Genomic DNA, 17,804 nt, shown 5'->3' with positions numbered 1-17,804 from the left:
ATCCTCTCTTGCTCTGTTGCAAAATTGCCGTGGGCAATATGGTACAAATTCTTTTCCAGGATGTTACTGCAGTACTCAAGCGTTGTTCCGTGCCACTGGCAAAAGAGCTCCCATGCATCAGCAGAATTTGATTCTCTTCATACCTTCTTTGGAGCCTAGCAACCATGGTGTTCCCAAAGAGGTTTATGCTTTCATCATACCTATTTGAGCCCAGAAGTCTTCATTCAAATGAAAAGATGTTCATAGTATTTATACAGCCTCCAAGGGGATATTGAAACCTTATTGACAATACTTCTCATAACTGATCAACAGTAGGATCTTGTTTCTTTTAGTGCCTGTCTTGTTTCCTCTTTTAAGTGATGCTTTTCTGAAAATGACTTTAAAATACAAATATTTGCATGGTTGTGATACTTTAGAGAAATCCTGCTTGTAGTACAAGCACCAGCTAGGTTTACTGAAAACCCTGTGATTTCTTTGTTCACACCAGCATGGTTCTACATAGGAAATATTTTCTAAAAGTCAAATTAAAGTTCTTTTCAATACTTTTGTCCAACTCCTAGAATCGACTCAGGCACTAAAACATCAAAAAAGTTAGACTCTATACTTCCTCTACTGCCCACCTCACAGTGCAATTCTGTCATGCGTTTTACTGTAACCAGGCAGCGGGGGATGCAGATGGAGTTTTAGCACAGCAGAGCAAGGGATGTATGCTTCTGTGTAGATTTCAAAAGGGAAATAATAGTTATGGCAATAGTCAAATAGTCAAACTGTTAATAGATTAGAAAGGACAATGACTTCAATGGATCTACATTCATGGTCTGGAATTCCTGGAGATTATGGACATGTACTTGTAGGAGAGTTTTAGTGGCTGATAGAGATATCTGCAAAGACAGACATCAGTCAGAACTGCCTAATTTAGAATGAAACATCCCCAAAGGAAATTACCATTACAAAAACTATTATTTAATATTAAAGGTAATTGTAACACAAGGGCATGACTCATATCCTTGTGTTACAATTACCTGAATATTAAATGATAGTTTTCTGAAAGGTAATGAGGGGAACTTAAACCTGACTCTCTGTCCTTAACCCTTGCTACTGTGCCTCAGTGTTAATATTTCCAGGAGCATGCCTGTACCTACTTATCTCCCCCATTAGTCACGACAGGGCGTGAAAGGTAGATGTATAATATCAGCTTTTGCAATAAATTGGAGAATGCTCATGTTGTGGTCTGTTATACAGGATAACTGACCTTTACAATCATCAGAGTACAGAGCTGATGCATTATACTGATACCAAAAGTGCTTTAGTACATTAGGCCATGACAGACATACAAAATATTCATGTCCTTACCTCCTTACCTTTCTGTGCTTCATGCTGTCTTCTTAATATGCCTTTTTTTTTTTTTTTTTAAATCCAGAATGCAATTGCTGCACAGTTCCAGTTTACACCACAAATGTGTTCACAGGGAAACACAAACACGTTTTATGCCCCGATTGTGCCTAAAATCTTTTAACATTGGATTTTCTACTCTGCAGAGAGTTGCCTGAATATTTCCCAACACAGAACTGAGGCCTTACTTTAGAAGGAGCCTTCGCATCATTTGAACATGACAGCTGTGTTCTTGCTTAACTTTATGTGGTGTTGCTAGTGATACTGCACAAACATCATGTGCATATACCTGGTATCTAAATAGAATTAACCAGTTAGTAGTAAAGTGGAGTGTGTGATTTAAGAAAAATAATAATAAAAAAAATCTGACATGCTTAGTCAAAATTAATCATTTTGTGCTTGGTTATACTGTGCTGGGTCATCTTAACGGTTACATCATGTCATGTTTCATTATGTCACAATCTATGATAGAATATGACATTGGAGAATTGCTGCATGCTGTTTGTTAAAAAAAAATAATACTGTTTTCTCATCTTTTTCTAGCTATGATTTCAGCTAGAGAACTCCTATTGTGAATTCAGGATATTAATTATCAGGTTGGGATAGCTGCAGAAAGCAGATAATTCTGAGATACCAGCACATAGTGCATAAAAGCAGATATCTCAGGATGAACTCAACTCTAAGAATGGGGTCTATATTTGAAAACAAGTTTAAATCAGGAAGTAGGATTGAATAAAACATCCTGCTCTGTGGTGGACACTGTTGCCAGGGTGTAGTACTACTGCTTTAATGTTTTCCCTTATTAAGTAAGGGAAGAGGGATTTTGTTCTCTTCATTTCAAAAACCAGACTAGAGCACATGAATTTGGCTACAACCATGTAGTCTCCTCACTAACACAAAAGCAAAGGGGATTCCACAGGAGGGTAAGGAAACTCACTAAGAATTCCAAATGCCTGTTTAAATCTAGTGAGAGTGGGGAAATCCTTGTAACTTGTTGTCTTCTATAATTGGTGGAAGGAAAACGGTGCAGCAACAAGATACCTTTCCATTTGTTTGCTGTTAGTAGCAGCAGAAGTAGGTTGGAAGAGAAAAGCACGTGTGTTTCCCTGCTGGACTTGCAGTGAGGTGACTAACTCAGAGTTAAAACAGTGCTGTGTCAGCCCTTGATGGCCAACCAGGTCTGGCTGCTGTGCATGGGTGCTAAGGGATTTTTTTATTTTTATTTTTTTCTTTCCTGCAGCAAGCAAACAATGCCAGTCAAAGGCTGGTATTTTCCAGGAGATACAGTAGCCTTTTCTCCTAAGCAAGGGTCCTTCTGCATCAAGAAGGAGCCTTGTCCTGATTATAAACCTGCATCATTTGTAAGGCTTGGTGTGGTTATGCTTGGGCCCAGGGAAAGGGAAAATGCACGGAAGCCATAGCAGCGATGAGATATAGTGTAACAGCTCAGGTCAATGCTCTCTGTTTTATAAAGTCTTTAAATATATATTCAGATGATAGTGAGCTGTCTGTATGGCAGTGATCCCAGCTCTGAAAACCCCATAAACACATATTTACATGACAGATTTACATGATTTACTCTGGACATGTTGCACAGTTTTCAGGTGGGGTCTTCCACTGCCTGCAGTATAGTGCAGAGAAATGGCATTTCTACTGCACGTTGTGTTCATCCTTCAGGCCAACAAAAGAAGCTGTTCTAGGTCAGCCAGATGCAAGTGTGGACAGCTTTGCTGGGATTTCTGGTAATTTACTAGTAGCTGGAGATGATAGAGAAACTCAACAGAAGGCCTTTAGAATGCTGAATATAGTTTCAGCAGATCATAGCCTGCTCGCAGAAATGTTCCTGGGGATTTTGAAATGTTTTGGTTGTGACATTCAGGATTTAATATACTATTTCTAGGTTACCGACACTCTCAAGCTGGCTGAAATGCTCTTGCAGCTTGACCAGTGATATACTTACACTTAGATTAAGCAGCTTAATGAGTTACATGTCAATAAGATCATACCACATACAGGAACATTGTTAATGTAACATGGGTTACCCCAAAAATGGCTCTGCACAGAAAAAAATGTCATAACTGAAAGTTTATTTCATCTTGCTTTTTACAGGGTATTGCTTACCTGTCAAAGAATCCAGCTGCACATCTAACATCTGTATTACAACACACAAAGTCAGAAAGGAGCATCCCTTTATTTATTCCTTATTTAATCTTTACTCAGCCCTTCAGAGGGCTCAGGGGCTTGTAGATGATGTGCATTAGGTACCCCAGAAAGATGCATTACTGAGTTGGAGGCAGAAGCCAGGTTTCCACAATACCTTGGTTAGCAGTTGCTGTGTCTACATGTCAGGAGGGATAATCACACCAGACCAGCAAAATACTTCAGGATCTGCTTACCTTTGAGCATACAGGGAGCCTAATTGACTTAACTGAGATTACATACAAGCTTAAAGTTAGTCGTATGCTTTGCTGGATTTGGGCATTAATCCTGTGGCCTGAAATCTATGGAAACTTTGAAGTTAGCTTGAAGGCCTCTGAAATGGACTTCCTTGGAAGGCCACTTCTGCAGCAAGGATTTTTTTTTTTTTTTTTTTCTAAAATAAAACTTTCTGCTGCAATTCCTGACAGGCTGGATCTCCTGATGGAGGAATGACTGACCTTCAATTTTAACTGGCCCTGGCCAACTTGATCTTGAGCATTTCCCACCTTGTTCAGAGTATCCACCAGCTGATCCAGGTAGCTTCTTGAATTTGCTCAGCATCAAACTTCAGGATTATCTTAATCAATGAAAGTATTGTGATTGGTTTTCTATCAATGATGCTTATTCAGAAGAGGAAATGTTGTGATTTAATACCAGTTTATAGCTTGAAAGAGGGGTAGATCATTGTCAGTATAAGGTTTGTAATTTTATTGCTGAAGCATTATTTCTAATGGATAGTGAAAAAGTAAGGTAGGGAAACAGAAATAAAATCTTTTTATTTTTAGACGCCATTGTGAAATTGAAATTAATTATAATTATTATTTTTTAAGACTAAAAGCAGTTTCAGGTATTCCACCTGCTTGTGTCCATTGCCAACGTTTGTTGCATAATCATCTCATCTTCCTATTTGTAAAGAAGAAACAAAACAGCAGAACTATTTCTTCAGTGTTACATATTTCTGAGGATTTTGTTGCATAACTTTTTTTATTTTTTATTGAATATTTCATGTTGTCATCTTATGTTACATTGCTGGCTCAGAAAACATATCTTGCTTTTCCCTTTGGGGGAAAAAAAAAGAAAGAAAATGTGAATGAAACAATTACACCTAAATTTTTGTAGTTGTGGAAGTTGTGATGGCATTATTCCTAGAAGGAACATAAAGTTTGTTATTAGTTCAGCATTGCTTCTACATCCCTTAGTATAGTACTGAGTTTTTGCTGATATGCCTACAGTGAACCAGTATTAAATAGAAGTAATGAGATTTTGGGGATCCATACGAATATAAGAGAATTGGGCCATGAGATACCTAAAACCATAGCTCATCTAAGTGATTGCACTTCATTGCATATGAGGTCGTGATCATGGCAGACTCGCATATAAATAATGCTTAATTTGCTTTGGCAATATGTAGGATGTTGCTCCAAATTATGAATGTTTAATATGGTTTTGAGAAACGACTCTAAAGTTTTGGCTCTTCATTCTTTACCAGGATGCTGAAATAGTGCAGCTGCTTGCAAAATTCTACCTTATCTCACTTTGCTAATTCAATTGTCACTACTTTCAGGATCTCTGCTCCTTATTTTCCAGAAGTTTTCCCATAAGGAGATCCAGAAATCTACATGGCTTGAAAACCAAACAAATTTTGATGCATTTCTGCTCTTTAGTTAGGAGCAGATCTGTGACAACATAAATGGAGCAGGGAACAAACTTCCTGCTATAGAAATCATACTGTTTCTTAGGTCCACACCTTTCAGGAAATCACACACCGTTGTTGGATGTCTCAAGGAAAACCTACCTAGAGTGTGTTCATTTTAGAGACTCTTTTAAAACAAAATCTGTTCCTTCCTTTTCCCTTTCCTTCTTTTTCCTTTTCCTTCCCTTTCCTGGCGGTGCAACTCTCCAGTTTTCCCAGTTCTGGAGAGTTCTGCAGATGGTTTACTCTTAATTGGAAAGGTGTAATTACAGCAATTACTTTTGGATGACACTTGAAGAGCTAGATAGGCTGTTTTTATCATCTCAAAAGAGAATGAAAGGCCCATGTTTTTCCTCTTTGGTTGATGGTATAGCAAACCCAGTGTACAAGAAATTGTGGGTAGCTTTTCAATTGATACTACATTGAAACTGATACTGAATAAGCTCCAAAATTTGAAGTATATAGCACTGTCATGTGAGATTTTGTGAAGAATTAAAAAATATAGACCAGTGTGTTAAGAAGTCGATAGTTATGCTTAAAGAGTCCCCCATTTTTCTTTCTAGTGGACTGACATGCAGCGAGTATCTTGGTGGCAGTGTTCTGCTTTGTCCGCTACCTAGCCTCTTGCTGGAGTTCCCATTTATTTGAGTAGTTCCTTTTTGCCTTCCACCTGTTGGTATACATTCTTCATTCTGCAAATTAAGAATTTCTGCTTACTTTAGAGCAATCCTTACTGTCGTAGGCTGGAAAAGCATTGAGATGGATGCAAGCCAATAAGACTGAAGCAGTTCTTTCATAGTTGTAGGTTTAATTCAATCAATATAAAATGTTCTGTTTTTAGATAAATAATAGTAAAACCAAAGAGAAACCCAAAACATACCCTACATCATTTATACATTGGTCAATGAGACAGAGTAACCAGCTTTATCTCCACACATTCTTGCCACTTCTTTGCATGTCTCGTGGGAGGCTCCCTGGCTGCCAGTTGAGCACGTCTGGATGGTTGCAGTTCCCATTCACTGCAATTGCCACACTGGAAATGCTGCTGCCATCTGTTGGTGACCCATCTGACCACTGAGAAATTTAAGTTGCATTTGAGGTCTAGTCATCTGTGCCAACAGCAGTGCAAAGCCAGCATGGAGATGGGGGGAAAAAATAATTTAAGTTGCTGTTGTCTCTCTGAAGCCAGTAGTATTTTATTTATTTATTTATTTATTCCGAGGAAAGGTATGTCACTACATAAATAGTAAAGTGTCCAGCCTTCAGCCCTTGTGCCACTCTGCTGCTTTCTGACATGCTCCTGAGTATGATATTATTAAGGCATATAGACATGCAAGAGCACGACCCTTAATGTGATGCTGGCTTTTTACAGAGGCTGTGGCTCTGGTCTAATACCAGCACACAGAGCAGGGTTTAACTGGATGGGTACAGCAGACTGGCTGCAAACTGTGCTGTGGCTCCAACCAGGGCAAAGCTGCTGGATCTGTGGGGTAAGGGGGAGTGCTGGGGGTCTCGAGTGCTCCTTGCCTTTGCTTGCTTGTCAGGCAGGGACAGAGGGTGCATAAGCTGCTGCAGTGCTGGCAACTAATGCAGTGTATATCTGCTGGTTGGGGTGAGGGAGCAGAACAGCTCACCATAAAGCTGAATGAGGCCGTGTGATCACTGGTGCCTGCCCGTGTAAATGTTTAAAAGACCTCTAAGTTACAGCACTGCTCCAGGCAGCAAACAGGCAACAATATGGAAACATTAGTGACCATTGCTCTCACCAGCAGCTGGTGGAAGGAAAGATTTGTCCTTCTGTTTTACCACAGAAAGCTTCTCCTCTTAGCTAGCTTGCTCATTTATAACCGGGGTTGGAAAGTGCAAACCAAAATGAAACCTGCATTAAAAGAATTTTGTGGGCTGTACAAATCATAAGGGTAACTACTTCACAAAATACTGTCAACTGAGGCATATATTTAAAAGGTTAGATAAAATATCTCCTAGCCATTTTTTTCCAGTTCTTTTCTTTTTATAGTCCACTGCAAAACAACAATAGATAAAAAGGCTGTATATAATGCATGTATATTTTGTTGTGTTTTTTTTTTTTTTTTTTTTTTTTTTTTTTTTTACCTTTCCCAAAGGAGTCTCTGTGCTTCCCACACTAATTGTAGGTTTTTCTGAAAATGCAGCATGAATCATTTATAAATAAAGAGACTTTAAAATCCCTAAAAGACTCCCTGAGGTATTCAGTATTTCAGCATAAAATAACTGTTAAATGGAGTTATTCTGAATTAGCTTTTACTGGAAAGTGGTGAAAATAAAGTTTTCTTTTCACTGTGAATGTGCAATAATTCTTTTACACAGCTACCCAGGGTAATTGACAAGCGATTTTCATAATTCAGGTTTTAGCAAAGAAATCATCTGAAGTGGCTAACATTAAATGAACGGAGCTGCTATTAAAACATAGCTTTCAAGAAAAACTGCATGAGATGTCAGAACCAGGGGCTCTGTGTTGAGACCTTAAAACATAATTTGGGCTATAAAATAAAAACACAGACATTCAAGCTCCACAACAAATTTATACATACACCCCCCACATGCATGCACATACTTAAAAGTAATAAAGAAGGATTTTTTCATCTTTCTCTTGAAATCCGATGATTATTTTAGCATACAGATAACCCTAGAAAGACAAGGCACTCAGAAGAGGTAACCTATTTGTGTGACTCCTTTGGACTTCATAACCTTGAGTGTCCATACCCACTGTACAATCAGAGGTCACATTTGATCTGTGTGTGTAAAATTATGCAGAGGAAGCTTCCTCAACACTTTGTGGTTGATTGACAAATTGGTCTGTCACTCAAATGCTCCTTCAACTTATCGTGAACAGTAAAGAAAATTATCTGTTCTGTGCATATGTGAGAAAAAGCCTGTTCATTAACCTCTAGACTGCTGAAGCTGTGGAACATATAATGCTTCAAGGAATAAGTACTCTGTATGAAAAGTATGCAAAAGATACAGGTATATACATATTTATGTACATATATTTGTGTGTAACATATATAGAAATGTACATCCATAGGAGACCAGCCTGTATGATACATATATATTTCTGTATATATTACACTAGCTTGTACAGCAAACTTTAGGTACCCTTTTGTAGGAGCTTTGTATGTGTGCAACAGCTACTGATAGGTAAACACCTCTAAGAAGCTTCCTCCAAACATTTGGTGCAGCTTGCTTCGTAATCTGAGATGCCTCTGACTGTTACCCCTCAGCTGTTCTGCCTATGGTGTATCTCTCAGGTGCTAGGTTATTTATTTAGCTAAATATTGATGTATCACAAGTGCAACAATGTCAGAACAGCTGACAATAAAGGTAGGGCCCTAATTCACTTCAAATGTTGAGCAGAGGCAGCGTGGATAGGTTTTGTGGAGCTGCACCTGTTTATGTCAGCAGCAAATTTAGTTTTACGTGCCATGGGATGCTCACCTGGCATCCAGTTGCTTCAGCTTGGAGAAATTTTTGCAAATCCTGTATATGTATGTGTCTTTTTTGCACCCCTTGCTAACTGCCAGCCTCTGTACTGTTATTTATCTATCTGATCTGGGTGAGAAGAATTAATCTCTGTAGGCATTTCTCTCTAAATGCTCTACATGTAGCTGAACCTTAACTATGAGATCTACATCAAAATCTGAAGCTACAAGGTGATGACACTCATGTGTGTTGTTTGTTGATCGTATTTTTTATTTTTTTTTCTCCCTTAAGCCCTGCATACTGGTACTAGAGAGGTGTGCTGAAGCAAGCTCTCCAATTTCCAATGCGTGGAGGTTCTTGCAGCCCCAACTTTTCAGCTTCTGATCCAGCCCTGGCAATCAGGTATCATGCGAGACCAGACCTAGAGAGTATCTGATCCCTTGAAAGGATCTGAGAACCCCTGGTTTTATGTAATATGTTTCTTCAAATCTAGATTGTTAAGTGGCATAGGCTTGGGGGCGGGGGTAGAGGCGGAAGGCAATTGGTCTCAACATAATTTTTTATTCCAATATAAAACTTTTTGCTTTTACTATTTAAAATTTTTCTTTGCCAGTGGCTGACTAGCTTGAAGTCTTTGAAACACTGAGCTTTCTATAAAATCCAAATAATTCTCTGTAAATCAAAGTACTTGGCATGCTTGCTGCAAAGCCTGAAGGTTGTTTTTTTTTTTTTTTTTTTTTTTTTTAAGGTAATCTCTAGAAAGTAGTTTGTACTCATGTTTTCACAGTGATTAAATATGCAAAGTAATTTTCATGATTATCACCCCGTTCTGAACCAAATCAGATGCGGCTATGCTTCTCTTTGTACAAAGCCAGTTATTGGATCAGATTCCAAAACAAATCCCCTGAATTTGGCGGATCATCATTTTAAAAGGGGGCTTGTTAAGGTAATGATTAAATTAAACCACCCCTTTAAGAATATTTAGATCTGGTCCGCCAAGCGGAACGGTCTAATGGTTTTTAAATTAGAAGCTGCGAATGCTAGTGAATTTCTTTTGTGGGTCAAGTGGGTATTAACAAATGCTAAGACTGTTCTCTCTTTTGTCATCACCTTGAAATCTGCAAAGAAAAGCGAAGAGTGAGAAAGACACAAGGAGAGAAGCAGTGTTAGTATTTAACATCAGTGCTTTTTAACCAAGGGCAGCTTCAGATTTACAAGGTTGGATAGGAGAAGGTATGAGATGCTGCTGCTAGTAATCTCTTTATACCTCACTCTTGAGAGAGAGACTGAAGCTCAAATCTTCAAGGAAGTGGAGAACCCAAGTGCATTTGATTCTGGCAGTCTTAAGCTATTGCAGAGGTGTAATAGCCTGCTAACCACAGAAGCATGGATAACAACCCATACCTGTGGCTTCCAGATTTCTGAACCCTGTCAATTTTAAATATGCTTTTAGCCTCGGATGCTGCTGGGAGTTTGTGGTGGGGAGAGACAGTTGTTTGCTTTTGTGGAGAGGATGGCTGGGTTCCTTCCAACGCGAAGATTTCAGTTTCTCTTTTGGATACCCTAGGCAAACTGTATTTGTCACTAGTATTTTTCATCCTACAGTCCTAGTTGATACTGGAGTTCTGTGAATATTGGATTTATGGGGCATAACAATCTCCCTGGTGGGAGGAAATCCACATTAAAATATAAATCTGTCAAGTCAGGTCAAGTCACAGATAACAAAATACCAACGCTGTTCCTCTGTTTTTAGTCCCTGTTCCTTTTTAGTCATACATAAGTTTCTGAAAATGGCACCTCTTGGGCCAAGTTTTTTCTGTACTAAGATGGTTTAAAAACAAACAAACAAAAAGTGTTGCAGAGGGAGTCAGAGGTAAAATCTGAGCTACTTTGAGGAAAGTGGGGAGAGAAATAGCTTTCTGCTTATTGAAACAAAAATCCTTGTGGCCGTTTTGTTTATGAATAGCCTTCTAAGCAAAGTGGTTAAGTGTGGAAAGCTGGCTCAGGCTACAGAAATAACCATAACTGGCAAAGTGCATTTCTGCAGGTGAAAATGTCAGTTTTCAGTTGACTGAACCATGACCCTTTAGAAATTGCATGCTTTGGACATGCGGTTCTGTACAGTTTGTGTAGGGCTTTTTGCTAAGCTTGTAAAGCGTGCACTTAAGGAGAAGCATGCTCTGTGTGTGTGTGTGTGCACATGGAAGGAGGAAGAAAGGCTAGGCTAACTTCGCTGTGAAATGAATATTTTCTTACCTGACAAATGGGTTAGGGAAGATGGCTTTCTGTGCTGAGCCCAGATTTTATTCATTGCGAAAAATTAAGTAAGGTGATCTGTCAGAGATAGGTTGGCATCACGTAGGATTTACAGAAACAGCATCACTCTGATGCTCCTAACATACTGTCTTCATTCTGGTGCCTGTTCTCATCTTACCAACCCTCAAAATCTTCAGACGCTGCTAAGAACTTTTGAATTATGATAACAAAACAAAACATTAGGGGAATATTACTGTTTAACAATTGAGAATAATAATAAAAAAATAAGTATAAAAATTCAGGCAAAATAAAGAACCTGAGCTCTGTTCCTTGTACTTAGATATGGTGATACAACATCTTCTATTCACCACGCTGGTTTTAGATTTTATTACATTTTTGTGGAGAGTTCTGTATAACCTTCCATACCCTGTGCAATAATAATACTATTACAAAGCAACAAAGCAAACCAAAAGTTTGATGTGTGTGGCACTGAAGGTGGTGATCAAAGACTAAGAAACAATTATAACATGTTCTGCTGGTTAATTCTCCTTGTGTGGAAAAGTTATCATCCATCACAGCCGGATCTCTCTCTCTCTCCCTCTCAACAAAAAAACAAACAAACAAAAAGTAGTAATTTACAAATAAAAGTCTCTGGAAATAATTTACATTACACAAAACTGAAAAACTAAAGATAGAACTACATGAACTATAGCTCCATATGTTAAACTTGTCTCTCCTTGTTACCCTTTATAATAAAGGGTAAGCAACCTACAAGTCTGATCAGATTCTGGGTTGCATATGAGATTGTATAATACACAGTAAGCATTTTGTCCATGTCATTTTGGTCAAGAAATCATGACACCACGAAATATTAGATGGAAATTCTTGTTGTTAATCATGTTGAATTCCCCATACTTTTTTTGGAAGTGAAAAAGTTTTTTCCCTCTCACTATTTTTTTTAATTTTATTTTATTATTATTATTACTTTTTTTTTTTGTTATTCTCTCCTCAAAATTGTACTTGGGAAGAATAGTCTCAATAACGATGGAAGAAAGGTTGTAATAACAGCACAGTGACCAGGTTATAAGAAAATTTCTCCACAAGCAAGCCCAATTCATAATTAATTAATAAAAATCACAGCAGATTTTTTGTTCTTTCCTTGAAAGCACAGCATGTTGGGGATTTTCTGATCCTTTGGACCATTCCAATATTCCCAACTATATTTTTTCCTAAAATGAGAGTACTATCAAAATATTTTCCCAAAATGTTTGGTGAGTAAAACCCTGAAGCAGTTCTGCTTTGTACAAGACCATCATGGGCTTAGTTAACTGGAGAGAGAATCTACAGCAAAGTTAATTTTCAGATAACTTCTTCCAAAGTCTGTGCCCACGTTGATCCCCTCTCCTTTTCAACTTGTGGTTTATTGTAGAGACTATCTGTGAGCAATCACCAAGCCTGTATCCTCAATCCTGCCTTCACCAAAGATGTGATTGAATCCTGGATTTTGGCTGGGGTTGACAGTTTAAAATTAACTCATCAGCAGGTCCCCATTTTCTAACGGCAAAGAAGACAGTGCATTTCTTTACCACGTCTTGCAAATTCCCTGGGAAAAGGGCCGTATGTTCTGTCAGGTGGAACTGAGTATTTTCTACCCTGTAACTTCAGAGGTACATGCAAGTGTTATCTCTGCAGAAGTAAATTGAGAGTGAATAAAGCATACTGGTTTAAAATATCCTCATCTTCTCCCCATTGTTCTGTCCTTAAACTTGAGAAGCACCCTCTCTAGAAGTGGGTACTGCAGGGTGAAGTTCTGCCTCAAAATGCCTTCAGAGCCTGTAGTTTTGAATATGCCATGTGCAAAACTACCTAAAGGGCAACACTTGCTCCCAAAATTTTACTCTTGAAATCTGTGGCCACAACTGTTTGCAGTCTTACATCAGTAGCATAAGATGGAAACTAGGTTGGTAGCCTGTTTTAAATTCATCTGCTTTATATCTTTAACAGGTTTTCATAGGAAATTAAAAATTGCATGATAGCACAAATCAAATAGATATAAACCCTGTGAAAAGGTTTTTTTTTGATTTCTTTTTTTTTTTTTTTTTTTGTAATTCTATATTTCGAAGGTTTGTGGTTTGAAGGTGAATATTTTTAGGCCACCTATATCTCACCTGGCATCTAACTTTCTCTGCTGAGTTGTAAGGTCAAAACCCTGCTTTTGGGTTATCTGAAGGGGGGATCTTGACTGTACAGTGTGCCCTTGATCCGTGCACAAAACAGCCATTGACGTCAGTATGTTTCATGTGCAGATTAGAGCTGTGTAAGCTCTTCACAACAAAATCTGAAGTTATGCAAAAACCTCTAGTAGTTTGGAGTTTCAATGTGGAAATAAAACCAGAAGAGGTTTTATGTAGAATTTGCAATACAAACTTTGCAAAGAAAAACCTAAATTGTTTCTCTATAGTGGCAAGATTTTTTTTTAATGCTCAGTGCCATGCTTGCGTCATCTGGTATCATGGAAAGCATGTGGATTAAATACCACTTGGTCAATCAGAAGCCATGCCTATGATTTTGTACTTCACCAGTAAATCTTTAGATTAGCAATAGATATAACCTGAATGTTTTGGATCCAAATTTTGACCCCCAGAAAAGTGAGGGAGTAGAAGAAAAAGGAAGGACAGAGACTGAACGATTAGTTTGAGTCTTGGATTGCAAGCATCTTCCACCTCCAACATAACTAGCTGGAGTCAATGCGCGTGTGTGCGTCCATCCCCTGGTTGGCCCCCTACACAGAGAAGAACCTGGGGAATAGAAAGCATATGATTATAAATTGCAAATTAGTCTAAGAACTGAAACCAGTAGGAGTTGCAGTGCTGAGTCAAAGACTTAAAGCTAAAGGTACAGATATGTTGTGACAGATGAGAAAAGGAGCTTTCCTCCTAAATCTTCACAGATTAGGGGCTCTATGTGTGGAACATTCTTAGTGACTCTTGGGATGTGTACATTTTACATAAAGTGACAGATTCCTGGTATCTATCGGTGGATTCTGTGAGCAAGAGAGGCAAAGGCGAGACTGTGGACTCCTATCAAAAGAGCTGTTCTTCACCATCACTGAAATAACATAATCTTAATTAAAGATTGTAGAGGCATCTTTACCTGCTCAGACAGAAGTGGGAATCTTTAGGGCAGTTTTAGTCTGTTAGTAAACATGGTTCATTTAAAAAAGTTTTATAAATATGTATTTAACTAAAGCACTCATTCTGGTCTCTTGGATAATTAATATGCATTGGAGAACTTTCCATTAAAGACTTTTGACTCTCTTATTTTCACTTTAAAAAGCAAAGTAGTTGGGGGAAAAAAAAAAAAAAAAAAAAGAATTCAGCCTCCTGAATAATGATAGGCTTGGGGCATGAAACATTTAAAAAAAAAAAAAAAAAAGGACATAGAAACTTCATTAAAACTTAAGTCTGGAGAACTTGTTCTGTGAAGCTGATTTACTTTTTTCTTCTTCTTCTCCTTGACAGCTGGAATTAAAGGACAAAGTGTCAGTTTAATTTTAAACTTCCTGGCTTTGGTCCATTTGTGTTGCAGCCTTAATCAGGAAGAAATAGTTCTGCTAAGGGTCATATTATTTTTGGCCCATGGGAGTGATGCTGAAGGTGAACGAAAGGTCACAAAGCTTTAGGCAGCACGGTACCAGGAATGAGCTGGGGACCATGTCTGTCCCCTCAAAAAGGTTATTGGCACAGGGTAGGGTCACTGCATGGAGCCAGGGCTCTTCTAGTAGCTGATGTTAGTGGCACCTGTGCTTCTATGGGGGCAACTCACCTTACTGTTTGCCACCAGCCAACTTCTAACTCTCCTCTTAAGCCCCAAATATGTGCCTTGCTTTCCTCATCTGCAGGTCAGCATTTTCTTAGTGAGCATTGGAAGATAAGACTTTGTGCTCTTGGACAGAGAACCAAAAGTGCAAAGTAGCTCTGATCCTGAGTGGCACTTAATTCAGTAACAGTACTTAATTCTTAAACTTACTTAATTCTTAAAGTTGATTAATTCTTAAACTTAATTCAGTAACCAGTACTCCACAAACAAATGTTTAGTGACTGTACTTGATGGAGATGGTGCTTTAAAGTCTGGCAAGGGCTTTAGATGAGATATTTCTCAAACACTTGGTTTGAAATAAACACGTTTGTGCTCATATTAAAGAAGAAGTAGGGAAAATAGATAATACAATGAAAAGAGATTTGGTTGCAGCTAAAAATACTAGCATATGTCTTATTTTTCTGTTCTGTCCTGGATCAGATCTATCCAATTTAATGAGTAAATTATGGAGAAATTTGGAGCAATGCTAAGTCCATCACAACCATCCAGAGGTTTATGAACTCCGTAGGCTGCCTGGCAGACTTTGTTCTGCAAAGTCTGGTGCTGGGCAGAAGTGTGTAAATGTTGCAGAAACTGGAAAATCACACAACTACAGGGATTCATACAGCTTGTGGCTTCCCGATTTGGAGGCTAAGATCCAGTGTCTTCTCTACATCTGTGGTGTATACATGCTTCACTGGAGAGTAGAAACAAGAGTGGAGAGAACTTATACATTCCTCATCTATTTTGATAAGATAGTTCAAAATACTTTTTCTCAACAAAATTATATAAAAATGAGGTATTTCAGTGATATTTTCCTTAAGTTTTCGAGACTTCTTTAGCTTCAGAGATTGTGAATTGTTATAAAATTGGAATTAAAAAACTCTTTGGCAACTTTCCATATGAAGTGTTTCAGTGTTTGATAACAAACTCAGGCCAATTATTCACAGACATCTTCATACCATAGGGCATGTTTGAAAGCTCTCTGAAATCTGTAGAAAGGATCTCACTGATTTCAGCAGATTTTGCATTGTGCTCTTGCTAAATAGTAAAATTCACTCAGATTGTAACCTGCTTGCTGAAAAAAGTGATGCCTTTTTATTTCCCTAGGCACAGAATGGTGATATGATTTTATTCTGTTATACTACTGAGAGAGTGATACACTCACTGAAAGATGAATTCTGATCTCCTAAAGTAGCATTAAGCCAGGACGTCTCTCACATTTTCAGACTGATGTGTGGGGAAGTACTTTCTGCTTGATTCTGGAAATGTTAGCATGACGGCATTGAAATTTGGAACGAATATAATTCCTGCTGTACCAAGGCCCTTATGAAAACAAGATTGTTTATCTTTTGAGGGTGTCCTGGCAAACCAAGGCTTAAATATGAGAAATAAATGCTCTTCAGTTTTATGAGAGCACTGTGCCTCTGAGCTTTGCATTTTTTTGTATAACCCAGGATAGTGTGAAAGGAACTAGTAACAGGGAGGTAAGCTTTCATAGCATTACATGTATATCAGAGAACAAATGCACTCAGCTTTTAATAAAGGGAAAGGACGTTCTGTTGACTTTTTAGTTTGTTTTATTATAGGGATGCCATTCATGCTTCTATAATTAAACTTGTTTCAGCGCCTCCATTAGAAACTTTTTTTTTTTTTTTCTGCTGAAGCAAATGCTGGCATACTCCATCTGTTTTTGTGTCCTGGAGTGCCTTGTTTTCATTTTTATTTTTTGTTTTGTTTTGTTTTGTTTTCCAGGGGAGCTGCTTGATTGGGGTTTCTTTCTTCATTTTGGAGGAGTTTAGGCTTAACTCTAAGCATTAGAACTGTGAAAACTGCTTGTTGTCTCATAAACTCTGTCTGGTCCTGAGGAATTATAGCTGAATCTTTGGGGATGTCACCATACATCATTCTTCTTCTAATTCGTGTACTGAAAGGTGAGGATTTTTGATAGGATACTTGATTTGCAATTAGAAAACTGAGTATCTGTTCTTAGTTCTGCCAGAGTCTGTCTTGGTGTTCTTTGCCCCTGTTGAGCTCTTCAGGTGTTTCTTCAGTGACTTCTTTCTGTACCTTTGAGCTCTGGTGTTACCTTCTGGGGGGACTGACAATGTCCCCAGAGCTGTATCAGACCAACGGAATGGGCGGTGTGCCTACTCCACAACCACTGTAGCTCCTGGTCTGGTGTACTCATCTAAAGCAGTGTGTGAGGCTCCATGAAACAGTGGGAATAGATGCTTTACCTGGTAAGGACAGTAGGCAGTTAGAAATCATAACTTCATGGATCACCAGAGCTTGTCAGGCAGTGCCCTTAGTATACTAGCCTGTAAAACGCCGTTTGCAACATTTCTTTTTGGCACATTTCTTTTTGTTCATCATCCCTTCCTAGATGTCTTTTTGTTTAAGGCAGAAACTTGGAGTATGCACACGTGTGAATGAGTGGAGAAGGGCTGTCTTTGGTTTCCTTGTGTCTCTTACCAAGGTAAAGAAGACTGTCAAGTTTGGAGAGACTACATCCATTCTAGAAGCTGCTTACCTGAGCCACAAACGTTTATACGGAAGTCTGGCCCTAAGGCTTTTCAAGTATGTAAACCCTGTTCTTAATTATATAAACACTTTTGAGCTCCTTTTCCCAAGCCTGAAAATTAGTCCTTGGACTACACCAATATATTTTCTTTGTGTCACTCCCCTGAGTCTTGAAGGCTTGTATGCCTGGTGTACAGATGCAGGCAGGCACTCCATGTGCGTTGGGGAGGATCGATACACAGACAGTGCCTATTCAGGCATGCACACCCACCTCGGGTCCACGTCCAGGAGTCAAATTGTACTGTTACATCACTCTGTTCAGAAGCATGTGTTTAATATTTTTAAAATGAGAGAAGAGCAAGGAATAAGATGCAGAGACTAATGCTACATTTGTATGGTTCCCAGAGCTTTTACCTACTCAAAC

At 38.5% G+C, this 17,804-nt stretch overlaps 1 long non-coding RNA gene across 2 annotated transcripts in view; it reads left to right on the top strand.

The window, feature by feature from the left end:
- Window positions 1-17,804, top strand: part of LOC137856920 (uncharacterized) — a 55,872-nt gene that overhangs the window by 4,010 nt on the left and 34,058 nt on the right. Inside the window, exons 1-2 of one of the 2 annotated variants that reach the window (XR_011096877.1) lie at window positions 8,684-8,808; window positions 9,035-9,145. This is a non-coding gene — a long non-coding RNA (uncharacterized lncRNA). Of the gene's footprint in view, window positions 1-8,683; window positions 8,809-9,034; window positions 9,146-17,804 lie in introns of those variants that run through there. The other variant, XR_011096878.1, reaches the window with a different exon arrangement.

This window comes from Anas acuta, chromosome 5 (genome assembly GCF_963932015.1).
Source record: "Anas acuta chromosome 5, bAnaAcu1.1, whole genome shotgun sequence".
NCBI classification, from domain to species: Eukaryota; Metazoa; Chordata; class Aves; order Anseriformes; family Anatidae; genus Anas; species Anas acuta.
The sequence above is the reverse complement of the archived record's forward strand: the minus strand, read 5'-3'. Positions and strand labels throughout refer to the sequence as shown.